Source organism: Balearica regulorum, chromosome 1 (assembly GCF_011004875.1).
Source record: "Balearica regulorum gibbericeps isolate bBalReg1 chromosome 1, bBalReg1.pri, whole genome shotgun sequence".
Classification (NCBI taxonomy): Eukaryota; Metazoa; Chordata; class Aves; order Gruiformes; family Gruidae; genus Balearica; species Balearica regulorum.
The window spans coordinates 218,703,754-218,723,293 of NC_046184.1; positions in this window are offsets into that span (position 1 = coordinate 218,703,754).

Below are 19,540 nucleotides of genomic sequence, written 5' to 3' on the forward strand. Positions count from 1 at the left end.
TCTCCTGGGGGAAGAGTGAAGAGGACTTGTGCTTCCTGCTAGTCAGGAGAGGCAGTTCGAGAGGGGCTGGAGTGGGCGATGAGAGTTGTGCTAAATGCTGATGCTCCTTTTGGAGGGTGGGGGGAGCCTCGGGAGCCGCCGTCTCTCTCTCCCCCGTACACAATTCGTCCTTAACCGCTTGCCTGGCCCTTGGGCTGTCTTCTGCAGCATGTACTGTTCTGACAAACACTGTTACTTCGTTAGAGACCAACCACATATTCCTGTTGCTGTTCCCTTAATCCCTCAACTGCTGGTGCTAGCCAGGGAAGCGCTCTGTCGTTGCTTGCGTGGGGTCAGATTTGCTCCTTTTCTGAAATAGGTTTCTATTACCTCTGCTGTGGTTGGGCTAAAGCACCATCAAACAGACTGTTTCCCACTTGACAGCAAGGTGCTGCTGCTCTCTAGGAAATAGCTCCAAGCTACAGAGAGGGGAAAAAACAAACCAACACAGGATTTAAATGCTAGAGACCCAGCCTGGCAGCGACTTGACTGTGTGTGGTTCCTGGAGCAGGAAGAGAGTGAGGGAAGCTGGTGGGTTCATCGTGGTAAGGTGCTGAGACCCTTCCCTTCTGCCTCGTGCACTCCATAGCCAGGGACCTCTCCGGGCAGCAGTGCTCGCTGCCCTTTGGTCCTGTTAAAGCTGAAGCAGAGGTGGTGAGGCAGGGATCGATGCCTGCCTTGGCCCAGAGTGCTCCTGTGCAGCGATTGTCTACAGAGAGGTGGGCTGCAAGACAGGGTGCTGCACCAAAAGATTAAAATTCACGTGAGTCAGACCAAAAGTGGGTCAGAAGGGCAGCAAGGACAGCAGCTGCCTGGCAGAAGTTGCCGGGGCTGTGCTCCTGGCTCGCTCTTTATCTAACAACCCTTGAGTGCAGAGGCAGCTCTCCCTGCTCCTAGCTGAATCCCAAACAGCGGCACTGAAGCCAGGCACGCTCTTCCTCAGGCTGGTATGAATCTGATCTTCGTGCAGCCTGCAGCAGCCGTCCAGCCCCGCCTCTGAGGGCAGGAGCTATCCCACCTCTGGCTGCGTGGGACCCAATCGTGAGAGGTGTAGCCTTGAACTTCATTGCATCTGGGCGAGCATTAACACCGAGACCTGCCACCCCCATGATAGTTTCTGTAAGTGTCCAGCTGTCCATCCACAGTGACAGCACCTCTGACGCGCTGGGGGTGCAGGTGGCTCTGGCCCCTGTACGTGGTGCTGGCTGTGGGTGCTAAGCCTGTCCTTCAAGCACAAACAGAATTGGTGCTTCTCTGCGGTGTGGGGTCTGGGGCGGCTGCCCCCAAGCTCTTGATTTAGCGAAGTCAGGGCCTGCGCAGACCTTTCTTGGTGAGAAAGTTACCCGAGAGCTCTGCTGCTGGAACTCCACCAATGTAAGTTCAGGAGGGCGTGTGTTTGCGGTGCAAGAGGGCCCTCCAGCCTCCGTTCACACTGCTGTCCCCGTGTTGCTGCAGCCGTCATCCAGCTGTGCTTCTTGTCACTCCAAGAAGGAATTGCTTTTATTGGTGCGGGCTGCGCTGCCTTGCGACTGCTTGTGCCAACAGATGGGAGCTGGTGGGTAGGAGCAGCTGAGGAACGGACCGTCCTTCCCTAACAGCGGGAGTTTGGACTGGCTTAAGCTGATTTTGAGGCTGCACCCGCGGCCCTGCCCTTGGCCGTGCATAAGGATGTGCCGGAGCTATGAGCAAAGGTCACGCCAGGCTGCTGCCCTCACCATTCCCTGAGTTGTTCCGGGGTTCTCTCCGGCCACCTTCTGCAGAAAGACTCTAGCATTTATATTTTTAACCCTGACTTCTTCACCACGCTGGCTGGAGAGACTTTCTCAGATTTTTTTTCCCTAAACCCTGTAGCATCAAACATCTATCCTTATTTCTCTGCTGCTCCTAACACAGGATCTCTCCTGTGTTGTAGCTTTAACTCATTCCTGGGGAAATTATTGCAGAGCTAGAAAGCTGCTTAGTAAATTAACTTTTCTGGTTTTCAAGATGTATCTAGAGCATTCATCCTACCTAATCCCATACCACAACTTCCATGGGATACCACGTGTGCCAAGCAGCTTCCGCAGCCACAGTCAGTAACGGCGCGCTCGTGGCAGGGAACGTGCTCGCTGTCAGACCGCGGCATGGCATGGCCGCAGGAACATGCGCTCAGAGCCAGCACCCAGGTGATTTCTCAGAGCTGCTCATTTAAGCCGCCCATCAAAGCCTCTGCTGAAGGATGCTCCGTGACTTCCTTGCTTCTGGTGTTTCATTGCTGTCACTCAGAGTTCCCCCAATTCCCGGCTGAATTGTTGATGCTGTAAACTAAGCTCCTTATCCTTCCTCTGGTAGTCACAGAGAGAAGCAAATCCCCACTCTTTAGAAAAGCCTTTTACCTCCTGACAACAGTGGTGTGTTTACCCCTTCCAGCTCCCTGTTTGTTCAAGAAAACAAATCCAGTCTCTTCTATTCACGTGTCTTTATTTTCTTATTGATGTGGTTCACATGGATTCTTTCCGTTTCTGAGACCGCAGTGCTCAAACCCTGGTTTAGTACTTGGCTGAGACCACACCATTATTAAGCAGTGCTGAATCTGTGTCTCATGTGTGATGCTGCTGCCATGGAGCTTCAGAATTAGACATTTTCTTTCTGGTACTGGCACTGTATCGCCAGCTCATCAGGGTTACGGTCTACTCCAAGCCCAGCTCGGTCCTTACCACCCCGCTGCTTGCCCAGGGACTCCTCGTTTTGGAAACCACGCTCTGGTTTTCCCCATGAAGTGTGGAACTTTCCACGGGGTTTGCCTGAATTTCACATTGTGGATTTTGGGCTCTGTCCCGTTGTCAAGCTCCCTTGAAATGCCGTCCTGTTCCGCGTGAGCGCAGCCCCCCTCGGCTGGTTCTGGGGCCCAGGTTTTACCCCATCCCTTGAGTTGTTTTGGGCTCAGCCCAGGAGGACTGTGAGAGCTCTAACTCGGGGCCACGCAGAGCTGTAAGAGCTCTCATCTTTTTCCTCTTCTTTTTGCCTCTCTCTGTGTTTGAGCTGATGCTTCTTAATTTATGGCAGTAACGTGTATCTGAGATTCTTAACTCTGCAGCCGCAATGCAGCAGGAAAACAAGGAGCTCGTCTTTCCCCCCAAGGGTCTTTCCTATCTATTTTCCTATTTTAAAAATTATATTTTTTAATATATCACTTTCTTGCTGTAGAAAGTATCCTCTGAACTTTTTGTAGACACTGTTGAGAAATATCAGATGGCGAATACAGAGAAGTACTCGCAGGCTCCCCCCATTTCTGCCCAGAACTCATTTCTGCTCCATAAAAAATGAGGCATTTATGCTGGGGGAAGTTGCTAATTCCCTGGAGTTCTTGCATTGCCTAGGATTTTTTTTTTTTTTCCCCACCAGCATTGAAGTCAAACTCAGTAACAAGCATAAAATATTGCTGTGCAGCTATTCCTGTTTAATATTCATTTTGCAGCTCAGTCAGCTCCTGTTCTCTGTTGCTTCTTGGACAAGCCTCGTCCCCGCAGTGTAGCAATACTGTGCGGGTGTTTAGACATCTAACTTCTCATTAATTTCAGCCCAGGTTTAGATGCCAGCAGGAATAAAATGATGGAAGGCTTGTAATAACTTTTATGAGACGAAGTGAGGTAGCTGGGGGAAGGGGGAGAAACAGCAGCCGTGGGCACAGCGTCCTTTCTTTGGGTTGCTCCTGGGCTCCTTGTGAATATCTCGACAGACCCTGGCTGCCAGGTAAATGAAATAATAGACATAAAATTGAACATCTGAATTGCTTCAACATCTGAGAGAGACGTGAAAGATTTCCCCCCAACCTCCAGTGCATCCCAAAGTCCGAGTCCTGCGGTCTGAGCTGGTGGGAGGAGAGCACTTCGCTGGGGGCTGGGGGCACGGCTGACCCTGCTCACCCAAGGCTGTGCTGCAATGGAGGGAAGAGCTGGTATTTGCTAGTTTTGAATCCAGGACTTGCAGAAAATAAGACTGGAAGGAACTTGGAGAGACCAACTAGTCCATCCCCTCCCTAAGGCAGGATCTTCTCACCCCAAGCAATTTCAGGTGGGTGGGAATCTGACCTGATCTGAAATCCTCCGGTGCTGTAGGTTCCCCAAGTGCAGTACTCGAAGGCTGTCTCACTGCTAGAAGGTTTTTCCTAAAGTCTGAGCTAAACCTCCCTTGGCCGCGGTGAGCAGAGGCTTGTTTTCAAGGAGCCTGTGGGCTCCTCGCCGGCTCCACAGGGATCTCGGGATGTGCTGCCTGATGTCCTTGGTCAATGGCCTCTAAATATTGGGTAGAGGGTGGGTGGGTGGAAGGGACAGCCGGCGCTCAGCGAGTTGCCTGTGTCCTGTGGGACTGCCTGGCCAGTGCAGTACCTGATGGAGAAGGCAGGCAGGAGATAAAAGGAAGAAATATTTTACCCTGAGGATGGTGAGGCACTGGCACAGGCTGCCCATGGAGGTGGCAGATGCCCCATCCCTGGAACATTCAAGGTCAGGCTGGATGGGACTCTGAGCCACCTGATTTAGTTGAAGATGTCCCTGCTCATAGCAGGGGCGTTGAACTAGGTGACCTCAAAAGGTCCCTTCCAACCCAAACCTTTCCGTGATTCTCTATGCAGTGAGAAGTGCCAGCAGCTGGGGCTGCGGGTGTGGGGAGCTTTGCTGCCGGGCTGCTGGAAGCAGGGTGCAGGACTGGGCTGCAGCCCCCAGCTCCGTGCCCACGGAGCTCTTCTGGGATGTGCTGCCGCACACCAGGCGTGCCAGGGCTGTGTGCTCGCAGGCACAAAGCTGCATTGCACTGGAGTGACAGGGTTTGGAGGCTGTGGGACAAGCCACAGATCAAGACCACCAAGGTCAGATGAGCCGGCAGCTGTGTGGACGTGATGTCCCTGTGGTGGTTTGCAGATTGTCCTGGCCCCATCCAGTGAGGATGGAGGAAACCAGGATGAACATCAGGAAAGTGAGCAGCATCTGCACCGGGTAGCAGGAGAAGAACCAAATGCTGGCGTGGGAGCAAGAACCAGGCAGCATCTGGGGCAGAACAGTATCGGCCCCACCAAGCCCCAGGGCAGAGGGAAGCGGAGCTGGATCACCCATGCGGGAGCACAGGCTTTTCCCCATCCCAATTGCATGGATAACCGCTGGGCACATGAGGACAACGAAGGGGAGGAAGAGCAAAGCCTGAGATTCCTGGAGCACACGAGTGCCAGAGGGTGAATCTGGTGTGGGAGGGTCGCTGCCCGGCTTTGCAGCCCTCCTGTGTCCTGGCCGAGCAGCCCAGCACCGCGCAGGGATCCAGGGCCGTTTGCCTCAAGAGCCGAAGTGCTGTGCCAAGACGCTGACTGCAAAAGGAGGGGTAGCTTTGCAGAGAAATTACGCTGAAAGGGCTGGGTGTGACAGAAGCCTTATCTGTCTCTCCGGTTCGGTGAGCAGCTGTTGCTGTGCAGCCCGGGCTGCGGATTGAGAGCGTGCTCTCCCTGCGAGATCAAACACCGCCATCCGAGGTCACAGCAGCCCTTTCGCTGTTTGTTCCTTGAGCGACAGGCCGAGTCTCATGCTCTCCCTTCACCCTCGCTAGGACGGGTGGGAGGATCGCTCTGATCAGCGCCGAGGTGCCTGGGACATGTACCCTTCTTCACGCACGTCCTGCATGACGGGCTGATCTCAGAACATCCGAATTGTGGAGCCACAAGTCCGAGCATGTGCTGGGAGCAGGTTTCCACCCCGTGCTGCACCTCTGTGGTTTGCAGCAGTGTGCTGTGCAATAAGGACATCAGCTCGCCGCTGTTACAGAACGTTGGCTCTACTTCAGTACACCGCGTTGTGTTGTAGAGGGGTTGTGGTGTTTGGTTTTGTTTGGGTTTTTTGTTTTGTGTTTGCAGAGGTTGCTGTCCACATTGGACAGATGGTCCTATTATGGTCCTGTGGATGTTTTGGGCAGTAGGTTACCTTGTGACTGTAGGTGAGGTTTTTTGTAACATTGATTTTTATTTTTTTTACATTAAATATACCAAAGCTTTCCCCCCCCCCCCCCAAAAGGAAAAGCGGCGCACACCAACAATTAAAAGGTTTTCACGGTTGCAAAGAGGAAGCTCTGTGTATCCATGGCCAGATCCTACCGCTGACTTTCAGCCTGAGGCACCCCTTGCCCTGCAAGGCTGAGGCTCCTGGAGTAAGGTGGTACCCGACGTGGATAACTGCTGAGCTTGATCCCGAAGCACTAGCCTGTCTGAGACTGTAACTCGGTGCCCAGTGATGTGTCAGCCAAGACACCCAACAAGGCTGCGAGATCATTGTTTCTCTACACTGGAAAACTTTACAGAGGTAACACAGCTAATACGTGAACAGAAATACCACGTTTCTGGACTAAACCACCCAGCTCTCTGCAATCCCCCTGTTCCTCTGAGCACCCTGAGCCTCTGCCTGGCAGAAGCTCTTGTGGTCCTCAGCCCTGCTCCCCTCCTTCCCAGGGGCTGGACACCCCACTAGCCAGAGCGGTTGCTTTTTTCAGGGGTGATTTGGTGCAGGAGAGAGAAATGTTTTCTCCTGTCTGACGGGTACCTATGGGGACTGACTTCCAGATGCTCACGTGTGAATATTTCAGTCCTTGACCAGTCTTCTGAAAAACAAGGGAAGAAGAGAAACAAAGTCTGATCCAAGACTGGAGCAGACATCTAGGATAGATCCAGAATCTTGCAGAGGATCTCCCTCTTGACCAGCTGCACTGGGCAAAACTATGTCCTTTTGGCGTCAAACTCCACCCAGTACTTGTATATTTACCACTGAGTGAAACCTTAAATGCTTTATGCGAGTAAGGAGAACTTGGCATTCGCAACCCCATGCATTTTGTTCTTTTCCTGCTGCAGGCTTTGCAGGAATTACCACTGTAGCTCACGTTATTTCTGCAGCACTTTTTATCTGATGGTCACTTAAGAGAACGAAGCAATTCGTGGGGAAGATGGATAAGATGGTCTAGTGCAACCATGGGTTCAATAAACCCGATGACTGCCAGGACCTGGGAGGGGATAAAGCGGGACCGTAGCATTCAGTGTCTCACACTCCTCTTGCTTTTTCCCCTCTGCATTTGCTGCTGTCCGTTCTTGGAGCTGAGGCACCGGCTGGACCTTTGGGCTGGACCCAACCCGGTTGCAAGATGCAACAATGCCGGGGCAAGCGGGGGTCCCCCCAGAAAGGGCCCCTGCAGCCCCATGGACACACATGCAGTTACAGGTTGAGGGAAGGGTGCTGGCAGCAGCCAAGGGGCGTTGGGTGCTGATTGGGCCTCTTGCTTGCTGTCTCTGCATCTTCTGGGCTCTTTCTAATTTGCCTGGGCAAGGGAACTTGAGAGAAGAGCCTTCTGGTGAGCTTCCCCACTTGATATGAGAGCAATGTTTTTGTCCTGTACATCTGAAAGGAGCTTTTCAAGCACCGGCGTTGCTGGGGATCTCCTTGTGCATTGAGTAACTTGGGATGAGGGGTGTGTGGATCAGATGCTTAGATCTACCAACCAGCGGAACACCTACCAGCGGGGTACAGTCCCTCCTCCAGTTAGCCCCTGGTCTGGAAGGGCCTTCACAAGCAAGGTCAGTCTTGCTGGCCTCTCACACGCTTGGGTCAACCGGCAAGATGTCCAGCAGGGACAACAGGGAAAAGGCAGGTTATTTTAATTGCACCATGGACTGTTAACTAGTACTGAGCATTGGGACAGAGAAAAGACACAACATCCAGAGCCTGCAGTTCCCAGACACTGTGCCACATCTGTCAGGCTGATTTCAGGGAGCTTATTCTAGACCATGTCCTCTTGTCCCCATGGTCTGTGAAGGGAGCCTGTGGTTTGGCAGCCCTGAATCCATCACCTTAAACTGGTGTGCTACCGGTCACGATGACTGTTAGATGCTTGTAGGAGGCAGTTTGAGTGTGGAGGGGAAATTCCAAGGCTTGGCAGCGCATGACTGGTCCAGAGAAGCTGGACATTGTGGGTTTGGGCACATGCAGTCTCTTTTTAATGCTTTCCTTTTCCTTTGACTTGTCCTGATAATTAACTCTTGTTGCACATCATCAAACTCTTCTCCTGCCTGACAGAGGGTATTCAGAGCTCCATTTCCCTGGTGATGCGCGGGATGATGTCTGTCCGCCCAGAGAGGTGTTATCTCCTCTTGCTTGTGGCTGCACCTTAAAGGGGATTGACACACAACTTCTTTTTTTCAGGAGTTTTAAAAGGTGCTCCCTGATCTCTTTGGTCCTTGTACCATAGACGATAGGGTTGATGCCACATGGCAGTAGCAGGTACGTCATACTCATCAGGTTGTGTGCGTCCTCAGAGACAGACTTCCCCATGCAATAGATTACCTAGGAGGAGAGGCTGGACAAGGCACCAGGATGACCATGAGGTGAGCAGCGTGTGTGTGGCAGGCTTCACTCCTGGGAAAGTGCAGCACAATTCTCAGGAATGTTTGGATTATCCTGCAGCAGGATGTCAGGAGGAAGCCTAAATCGAAGACAATTGTGATGGCTCCCATGGCTAGAACTACTATCTTGATCCTGGCGATGACCCCGTGGGACAGGTTCACCAGGACCATGTGCTTGATGATGTTAGAGTGGCACAAGTGCACCTTGGATGCCAGGGTCACCATAGGACTGACAAAAGAGATGCTGCTCCCCGATGCAGCCAGGGATAACTGGGACAGGTATTTTCTGGTCGGCATGTCTGTGTAGTGCAGTGGGTTGCAAACGGCATGAGAAGGATGGTGTTGCAATCCAACGTGATGTAGTAGTATGGGAAGAACGTCTGGGCCATGCAGCCCCCCCAGTGAGATGTGGCTGAGATGAAAGAGGAAACCTAGCAGCATCTTGGGCGCAAACGTGGTGGAGCTGCAGAGATTGACCATTGGGAGCAGAGTGATCAGTGAGTACGTGGGCGAGTGGAGGTCTTCCTCCACTCCCATGGTGTAGGTGAGGATGGAGTTTGCTGTGATCATCAGAAGGTACAGGAAGAAAAAAGGGATGAAGACGAGCAGACTGTGCTTGTGGACCCCAGGGAATCCAGCCAGGAGGGATTCAGCCTGGGACAGGCTGGCTGACCCCGTCTGGTTCCTGCCTGTCGTCCTGGAGTGTCAACCTGCTGGAAGGGCTCAGCTTTCCTGGGCCTGAAAGGAGAAAACACAGTTTCTCCCGCTGCAGATGCAAATCTCTTCTCCCTACAATATAACACTTTTTATGAGAGAAGGCCTGATGGCTGGTGAGGGGCTGTGCTCACACAGCAAGTGTAGCACTAACCCCCACTGCCTGTGTTTTTAATTCAGCTCCTTTAGTAAGTGAAAGGCAGCAAAAGCCTTGAAAAATGAGCCAAAACTCTGATTATTTTTATTAAAGAAACACTTACACATTCCAGGATTCACTGAACTCAGTCCAGCTCTACCCTGCCAGCGAGTTTATGCACTGTCGAGCGAGACTGGGAGGAGATAAACAGGATGGAGGAATAAAGTGACGTGCTTGAAGTCTTGAACCCAGCCAAAGGCTGAGCCAGGTCTTCTCCCTCTCACCCCTGCCACTAAACCATCCCTCTGGGTGATGCTCAGAGCACATTTCTCAGGAGGAAACCAAGCAGGTGACTTCTCTGCGAGGTGAAGAGCAGGTTTCAGCATGCACACAATGTTCCGTGTTCATGTTGAGTAGCTTGGGACAGCAGGAGCTGAAAAGCTATGTACGTACTAGAAAAATAAACCAGGATCAGTCCTGGACATTACAGCACCGTTCAGTTGCTGGTGTGGTCAGTGGTATGGTTTAGACAAGGGACGACTATCCCAAACGATTCCTGGGCATGTTTGGGGGGCTAGCAGGGGCAGCTTCTGTGTGGTCACCTTGTTTCTGAGTTGGCCATGGGGCTACAGAATGGTTCCTGGCACCGCCTGGCTAATTTGTATAGGTGTAGAGAGAGGTCGGCACAATTCCTGAGACAATGTGAACGCTGATATTTTCATGTCCTTTGATGCAGTGGGCATGAGCCCCTTTTAGGAGGGCACGAGGGCTCTGCTCAGGTTCTTCCTCTCCTGAGGGCCCAAAATTTCCCCTTAGCAAGTGCTGGTGTGTTAACAAGGTGTTTGCATCTGAACAGGAGGAGGATGTTTTGGGCAGGGTGCAGCAGCACTGGACAGGTGAAATGAGGCCGCTCAGATGTGAGTAGCACCGAAGACAAACCACGCATGTGCACGCAAGGCACAGACCTCGATGCAGGCAGGGCTCTGAGAACGATGGGTCCTCCCAGATGCGACCTGAACAGTACTCCTTGCACGTGCGCCAATCCGCAGACAGCATTACCTTCGGATTGGGTCCAAGATACAGCACCCTCTTTTTCTGTTCCCACCCGTGCACTGATGGCTGGTGCTCAGTGAATCCTGTTTGCAGCTTCCTTCCCGCTACCATGGCTTAGGGTTGAAGAGGGGTGCCCTGGTCTCTGTTCCTTAAGGTTTTCTACGTGCTCAGCTCTCGATGCTTTGCCTTCAGATGCCATGACTCAGGCACATGTGTTTTTCAGGGTAAGGGAGCAAGCCCACTGCTGCAGTAGTGCAAAAGGAAATATTCACAGCATGGTTTTTGGCCTTTCTAGAGCTCGGATGCTTTGGGAATCTCGATCAGTTTGTGGAGGGGATTATCTGCCCCGCTGAGAGCCGAGACCTGGCCCTGACACAGCCGGTCCTCTCCGTCCTGTGGCTCTCGGAAGGTACCAGTATACAATATACACAGGTATGCTGTCTGGGGAGCACACAGCGTGGGGCACTCGCCCTTGTCCCTCCATCTCTCCTGTCTTCCCCTTGTTTGCAGAGCGGGGAGCTCTGTCCCTGCAAACACCCCTCCATCAGGGCTGGTGGGTGGGGATGCTGCTCGCGCACGGAGGGATCCAGGGAGGGGGCTGGATCGGGGAGCCTTTGCTGGGAGATGTGTGTTTCTGTTTGCTCTGGAAGGATGAAAGTCTGTCTGGGTGTTGGCAAAGAATCTCTAAGCACAATTATCAACACAAGACGTTTTAGAGTGGGGAGATGGAGATTAAATTGATCCAGGGTTGACTGAAGCATCCCAGCTTTTGTGTATTTATCTTAGCAAATCTCTTCCACTCTGCTATTTCCTTGATAAAAATAGAAATCCCTGTTTTTCTACTGTGAGCTGAGCTGCAGTCCTGCCCCAGCCCTGGTGGAAATCTCCTTTCTGAGGAGAGGCCGGAGCAGAAGGTGGTGCCTGGGCACCCCCCCGCTCGGGGATCCCTGCGGGACGGCAGCGTGGGAGCCCGAGCCTCCTGTCAGTGAGAGTTCAGGGAAGGTCGTGGCACTTAACCTCCAAACGCCGCACTCCCAATGCCTTCTGGAGACCAGTTTAGTTGTTTTCCCCTTCTGCTCAGCTGTCCCTACACCTCATTGCTCCAGCAGCGAGCCCCAGCCATCTTTCAGCCTAGCAATCTGCTTGGTCTCTAGCTTGCTGTCCTGGGCTTGCCAGCAGCCTTTATTTTACGTTGCTTGTCTGGTTCCCGAGCAGCATGGCCCTCGCCCGCTCTCCTTTGGCCGGAGCAAACCGAGCTCTGCCAGCGCCGTCTCGCAGGAAAGAGCTCCGAGCTCAGGTCCAGCGTGGCTAGAGCAGGGGTACAGAGGAGGGAGCTTCTCCTCGGGGGTGTCCCCCTTGGTGGCATGGCTGAGGATTCCCTCCTGCGTGGGACAGAGGTATGGCAGCAGCAAGGCATTCCCAGACCACGGAAGGGAACCAGCAGTTTCATCCCCTGTTTATGGCAGTTCCTGACACGGTGTCTGGGGGTGTCTGTGCGAGCCGGGTGTCCCAGGGGACCCCAGTTTTTAAGACATGACTCAGGCAGTGTCGGTCCCTTGAGCTCGGCAGGGAAACGTGCTCCAGGTCTCTGTGCAGCTTCCCTGCAGCCTTGACCCAGAAAAGCTCATTTTAAACATATGCTCAGGGTTGTGAACATCAGTGAAGTGGCTCATCATCAGCGTGTACCCACCAAAACACCCAACGGGAGAGGAACATCGTTGTGACTTCCCTTGGGAGAGGAGCGGGCAGGTGTCCCGGGGAGTCCGACCACGGGCACCTGCATCTGAAATGGGAGGTGATGGCACAGACCGGGAGCTGCTTGAGGGGTACCCTCCAGGGCCACAACCCTGCAGCACCGAGGGTACTGGGAGAAAAAGCCACCCCCGGCAAAAATATGCAGAAGAAGTGAAGGAGCAGAAAACATATGGAGGAGGAGATGATGAATGTGCACACTGAAAGAGCAGGGCAGAGCCAAGGGAAGAGGAGAAATGATGGGCAATGAGAAAGGTGGGTCCGTGATTTAGGATTCAGACCCAAACCCAGCTCCCACAGGGCACCCCAAATCCCTGCCAGCCTGGGACCTCTGCTTGGACACGGGCAGTCCCAGAGCTCCGGGGTGCACCCCAAAAATGGAGAAGGAGCAGTTAATGGGGGATTCTGCCAACACATAGCCAGAGGCTAAAGATAGAGTCTGTGCCCGTCAGCTCGGTTTCACAGGAGGCAGGTTTCTGGCAAGGAAACAGGCTGTTTTTTTCCTGCAGGATTATATGTTCCTCCACTGAAGCGCGTGGGCTTCACCACAGGGGGATTTCTCCACATTTTCTGACAGAGTGCTGCAAGAGCTCTAAACCTTGTTCTGTGAGGGATGAGCAGGGAGCATCGGAGGATGCAGTGGCTGATGAGTCACTTGCGGTGCTCAAGGCAGCGTTATTAATTGGGAGGCCTTGAGGCTGTTCGCAGCAAGGACTTCCAGCAATTGCTTCTTCCTCCACTTCTATTAAAGATTTTGTTGGCAATCTGGATGTCAGTATGAGGTCTTGAAACCTTCCTCCTCCGGGTGCCCTGTGATAAATCCCCGTCCTCCCTGAGTGACGCCGCCCAGCCTTGGGCTGTCAGCAGGTTTCATCAGCCCCTGCAGTCTGTGATAAGGTCCTTAACGACAACGTCAAACCAGCTCCAGGATGTCCACTCCGGAGCTCCCTGGGGCCAGTACGTCCCTTGTCAGTGCTGCCTGATACCATCTGTCCTGGTCCTTGCTCCTCGGCCAATTCCTCATCTGGTCACCACCTCCTTCTCCTGAGCTGTCCTGGGGGCATCCGATGCTTTACTGGGGTCTGGGCTGGCCTGGCCCCATGGGCAGGGGTCATCAGAGTCAGAGGGTCTGACACCACCCTCCCCTTTGGATCGACCCTTGATGTGTTTTACCCCATTTCCACTCAAGTCTAGTTATTCTTCTCTTCAAGGCAGCGATCATTTACTGGATGAGTCACAGAGGAGCACGACTTGGGCAAAAATCAAATCCTGTTTTGGCAGTTGATTTATAAGCAACCCCCCCCCCCCCCATCTCTTACACAATAGAGGATAGTTAGGGAGTACTCAGTATGAATGCTAATTATGACATTAATAGAATTAGAAAGAAAAACCCAAGTCTTTAGGGAAGATTCCTGAGTGCAGGGTGAAGGCTGAGGAAAAAAAACAAACCCAACCAAATATATTGCAAAAATATTTTAAAATTAATATAAACCAAAGCAAATACTCTAAGTGATGGATGTGGTAAAATTGCTGGTAATGCTGCAGAGAAAAGGGAGGCGTTTGGTTGAGCACTGTCTGAAGAGAAGCCAGCCATTGCCCCAGCATCACAGGCAGATTAAGAAACACCTTTAGATCCCTTGGGGACAAAGTGTCTGATCATCCACTGTAGGTAATGGTTTTGAACTGACCATCTGACATCTCTTCATATTTGAATTGGACGAGAGGGATCTGACCCAAAATCTGGAAGCTGGGATGTGCTGGTGTTTCACCAGTCCTGGATAACTGGGTTTCCCTCCCTGGCGAGAGTGCCATCAGCGTCAGGCTGCAGAAGGCCATTGATGCAGTTGGTGTGGCCACCTGGTGTTAAACAAACTCCAAAGTCAGGTAATCTGGGAGACGTGCCTGTTTAGACATCGCATCGTAGGGTGCATGACCATCATGGGGACATGTTCTCACCCAGCTGCGTAGCCCGTGAACTGGGTCTGCAGCTGGCAGCACATGGGGGGTCCATGGGATCTTGGGAGAAGACTGGCATTGCCAGAAACCCACTGACCAGTATGAGCCAGGAAAGGGACACAATCAGAAAAGGTGGCCAGAAGGAAAGCCTGAAGGATCTGGAAGCGTTCAAGGCCAGGTTGGATGGGGCTTTGGGCAACCTGGGCTAGGGGAGGGTGTCCCTGCCCGCAGCAGGGGGGTTGGAACTAGATGATCTTTAAGGTCCCTTCCAACCCAAACCAGTCTGGGATTCTGCGATTGTGTGATCTGCTGGTATTTGGTACAGAGAAGACTGAGGTAAGATACAAAACCAGTCATCGCACACCTAAGAAGCTGTTGCAGAGAGATCAGGAAAAGCTTTTAACAGCAAGGAGAGATACAGTTCAAAGAGATGGGATCTCCTCAAAACACTTGCAAATTTTTTAGAGAACCGGCTAAATGCCATCAGCCCTGATGGGTGTCAGTGTGGCTGGATCAGTGCTGGGGCAGAGGGACTGACCCAGTGGTTTCCCAAGGTTGTTCCAGCCTGGTTTTTGGGGTGGATGCCAGCAGTCGTGCAAGCAAGGCTTGGGACTCGGGACTCCTCCTGGCCCAGGACGAGCGGGCGCTGGGGTTCCCCGATCAGAGAAACCCTTCTCACACGGGTACCCTGCCTGCCCTGGCCCTGCTCCCCCGAGGCAGCCACTCGCCCGGGCTGCAGGGCCCCAGGGCTGCGATGTCAGAAAGAACAAGACATCAGCAATTTCTTATCCTGCTGTTGCTGCTCTCTTTGAGGCAGGATACTCGTTAGCTCTCCGCTGAGGATTTCAAGAGATTAATAAATACCGGTCCCTTGAACTATGCGATTGCTGGGGTGAAGAGATCCTGGCCGTGGACCAGCTCTGCAGAGCTCTGCGAGCATCCCGGCTGGTGGAGCAGCAGGCAGCAGACATGATGCTCCTCCATCATCTCCCACCTCACTGGTCCCGGGATGTGCATCACCAGACTGCAACGGCCAGGTGGCATCACCCCTGTGGTCATTGCTGTGTCTCTGTCCCAAAGCAAGCAATGCCTTTGGGATCGTGCTGCTGCTGCTGCCTCCCACTCCTGCCAGCACGGCGGAGAGGAGCAACCTCGAATGATGACATCCTGGCAGGGTTCATGGGAACAGGCTGGTGGGAGAGAGGACAGGAGGGTGCTGGGGGAAAGGCTGCAGGATGAGCACATGCACATCCAGTGCATATAGGAAACAACTACACAAATTCCAGTTTTGTGAGTGTTGTGGTTTAACCCTGCAGGCAGCTAAAACAACCACACAGCCATGTGCTCACTGCCCCTTGCAATGAGGTGTGGAGAGAATTGGAGGAAAAAAAAGGTAAAACTCATGGGTTCAGATAAAGACACTTTAATAGGACAGAAAAGGAGGAGGAAGATCATAGAATCATAGAATGGTTTGGGTTGGAAGGGGCCTTAAAGATCATCTAGTTCCAACCCCCTGCTATGGGCAGGGACACCCTCCACTAGCCCAGGTTGCCCAAAGCCTCATCCAACCTGGTCTTAAACACTGCCAGGGATGGGGCCTCCACAACCTCTCTGGGCAACCTGTTCCAGTGCCTCACCACTCTAACAGTAAAGAATTTCTTTCTAACATCTAATCTAAATCGACCCTCCTTCAGCTTAAACCCATTCCCCCTTGTCCTGTCACTACACTCCCTCATAAACAGTCCCTCATCATCTTTGATGCAGCCCAGGACACGGCTGGCTTTCTGGGCTGCAAGCGCACACTGCCGGCTCATGTTGAGCTTCTCATCAATCAATACCCCGAAGTCCTTCTCCTCAAGGCTGCTTTCAATCCATTCCTCCCCCAGCCTACAGTTGTGCTTGGGATTGCGCCGACCAATGTGCAGGACCTTGCACTTGGCCTTGTTGAACTTCATGCTGTTTGCACAGGCTTACCTCTCCAGCCTGTCCAGGTCCCTCTGAAAGGCATCCCTTCCCTCCATCATGTCGACCACACCACACAGCTTGGTGTCGTTGGCAAACTTGCTGAGGGTGCACTCGATCCCGCTGTCCATGTCGCCAACAAAGATGTTGAACAGTGCCGGCCCCAGTACCAACCCCTGAGGAACACCACTCGTCACTGTTCTCCACTTGGACATTGAGCCGTTGACCACAGCTCTTCGCGACCATCCAGCCAAGTCCTTATCTACTGCGTGGTCCATCCATCGAATCTATGTCTCTCCAATTTAGAGACAAGGATGTCATGCGGGACAGTGTCAAATGCTTTGCACAAGTCCAGGTAGATGACGTCAGCTGCCCTTCCCTTATCCACCAACGCTGTAACCCCATCATGGAAGGCCACCAAGTTTGTCAGGCACGATTTGCCTTTGGTGAAGCCGTGTTGGCTGTCACCAATCACCTCCTTATCTTCCATGTGCCTGAGCATAGTCTCCAGGAGGGTCTGCTCCATGATCTTGCCAGGCACGGAGGTGAGACTGACCGGCCTGTAGTTCCCTGGGTCTTCCTTTTTACCCTTCTTAAAAATGGGGGTTATGTTCCCCCTCTTCCAGTTGGCGGGAACTTCGTTGGACTGCCAGGACTTCTCAAATATGATGGCGAGTGGCCTGGCCACTTCATCTGCCAGTTCCCTCAAGACCCGCAGATGCATCTCATCAGGTCCCATGGACTTGTGCACCTTCAGGTTCCTTAGATATTCTCAAACCTGATCTTCTCCTACAGTGGGCGGTTCTGCATTCTCCCAGTCTCTGCCTTTGCCTTCTGTGCCCTGGGCAGTGTGGCTCAAGCATTTGCCAGTGAAGACTGAGGCAAAGAAGTCGTTGAGTACCTCAGCCTTCTCCATATCCTGGGTAACCAGGTCACCCATTTCATTCCGGAGGGGACCCACATTTTCCCTCGGCCTCCTTTTATCACTGACATACCTATAGAAGCTTTTCTTGTTGTCCTTGACATCCCTGGCCAGACTAATTTCTATCAGGGCTTTGGCTTTCCTAACCTGATCCCTGGCTGCTTGGACAGTTTCTCTGTATTCTTCCCAGGCTACCTGCCCTTGCTTCCACCCTCTGTAGGCTTCATTTTTGCGTTTGACTTTGCCCAGGAGCTCCTTGTTCATCCATGGGGGCCTCTTGGTGGTTTTGCTTGACTTTCTCTCTGTTGGGATGCATCGCTCCTGAGCTTGGAGGAGGTGACCCTTGAATATTAGCCAGCTGTCTTGGGCCCCTCTTCCATCCAGGGCTTTGTCCCATGGTATTCTACCAAGCAGGTCCCTGAAGAGGCCGAAGTCTGCTCTCCTGAAGTCCAGGGCAGTGAGCTTGCTTCAGGGTAGTGAGCTGATGATGATTATAAAGATGAAAGAATATACAAAACCAGTAATGTACAGCACAATTTCCCACCACCCACTAACCGATGCCCAGCTAATTCCCAAGCCACAGTCGCCCCCCAGCCAGCTTCCCCCCAGTTATATACTGAGCATGATGTCATATGGTATGGAATATCCCATTGGCCAGTTTGGGTCCCCTCCCAGCTTCTTGTGCACCCCCAGCCTCCTCGCTGGTGGGGTGGGGTGAGAAGTCCTTGACTTGGTGTAAACATTGCCTGGCAACAACCAAAACATCAGTGCGTTATCAACATTATTGTAATCCTAAATCCAAAACACAGCACTCTACCTGCTACTGGGAAGAAAATTAACTCTATCCCAGCTGAAACCAGGACAGTGAGTTTGTCCATTTGCTTTGTGTTCCAGGTCTGAGTGTTGCAGTCTCACATCCCCCTGGGAGGAAGGTATCAAAATGAAGGAGCCAACAGAGGTTGTTCCCTCTCTCTAGATCCTCCTGGAGAGGTCCACCACTACCTCGGGATGTTCAGGTGGAAGAGGGTCACCTTGGCCCACAGATCTGCTGGTCTCTGTTCTTCATCCTCTGTGCATTGGCACCACCCCCCCCAAAACTGCAGTTCAGCTTCTTGTTGGACTTTGACAGTGTCTCCCCATTCAGGTGCCTGACTCAGCTGCTCTTCTACACCCCTGTTCCCTCCACAGTCCTCGTGGCTTTCCTCCACAATCTTCATCTTTGCCCCTTTGCTCAGGGCGGACACCCTGCTCCCAACCAGCACCTCTGAGCGGGACCAGGCGATGCCGTGCAGGTTTCCTTGCCCCCCCTTATGATGTGGGCCACTGTCAGCTTTAGGGAATGGCTCTTGCCTCGCACTTGAGATCCGAATCCTGTGAGCTTGCTCTGGGTTTCCATGGAAGCTGAGGCTGTTCCTGCAGCCTCTTCCTTCACATTGCCGCTTGTGCTGTTTGCATTTAACCGTGCATGCTGCAGCACATGGGATCGGTAAGAGCCTTGGCAACAGGGCAGGTGGGAAAAGCACAACATGAAGCATCTTACTGCGGTTTGCCTCTGGTGATGGAGTCCATTGCAGCATGATTGTCACTGGATGGTGGGACCATCTAAAGCCCCAGTCATGGCCTCCTTGGGCTAATCCTGGCCTTATAAAGACCTGGGAGCAAAGTCTGTCAAACAGCACCAGGAAAGGCTCCAGGACACGTAGTCCTGCCCTACAGGCTGTTGGCTATTGGTACGCAACGAGCATCCCCTAACCAGGTCCCAGCAGTGGGTCCCAGCAGGGTCCAGGGACTGTTGCCACAGGCAGGTGGACAGAATCCTCCTGTTCTGAAGGCCAAGAGAGTTTAATGCATGGACTTGGATTGGAGGACAGCTCAGGGAAACCAGTCAAATGTTCATGGGTGATATTAGAGCAGTGTCAGAGCTGTCCATAGACAATTCCCAGTTGTAAAGTCCAATCTGAAGCCCCCTGTGGTGGTGCCTGATGATAGATCCTTCTAGTGCTGCCCATGCACCAGTGACATGGCAGCTCCTGGGAGCAGGGGATGCTCTCCTCTGCCCACGTTGTGATGGTCTCTGGAAGGATCAGGTGGATGCGCTGGTGCTTTTTGCTTTCAGCCGAGGTCGGTGCTGCTTTGCACTGGGAGATGTCTCCATAAGCAGGGGCTGGGTGGACTGTGTCCAGCCTTGCTGGGCTGCGCTCTGAGGAGGACAGTCCCTGCGGTGGTCTTAGCCCGCAGTGCTTTGCGGGCAGAGGGAGAGGAAGGACCGGTAAGAAATGGGGCAGGAGAGAGATTTGGGCATGGGTAGGAGAGGGGGAGAGGAGGAGAGGAGGCTGTGATGGGGCAGCAGTCCCTCCTCCCAGGGAAGAGGGGCAGAGGGTGCTGGGGAGCGCAGCAGCACTGGATGGGGACAGCTGTGGGGCTGTCAGGGCTCTGCTCTCTGCTGGTCCCCTCTATCCTGGAGGGCACAGAGCCCCATCCCTTCCCAGGCCTCGCCCAGGCCACCCCGTTGGGCCGTGGGGTGCTGCAGGGTCATCCCATCCTTGCAGCAAAGCACAGTGCACAGGCAGGAACGACAGCAGGTTGGGGCTGTCCTCTGCCACTG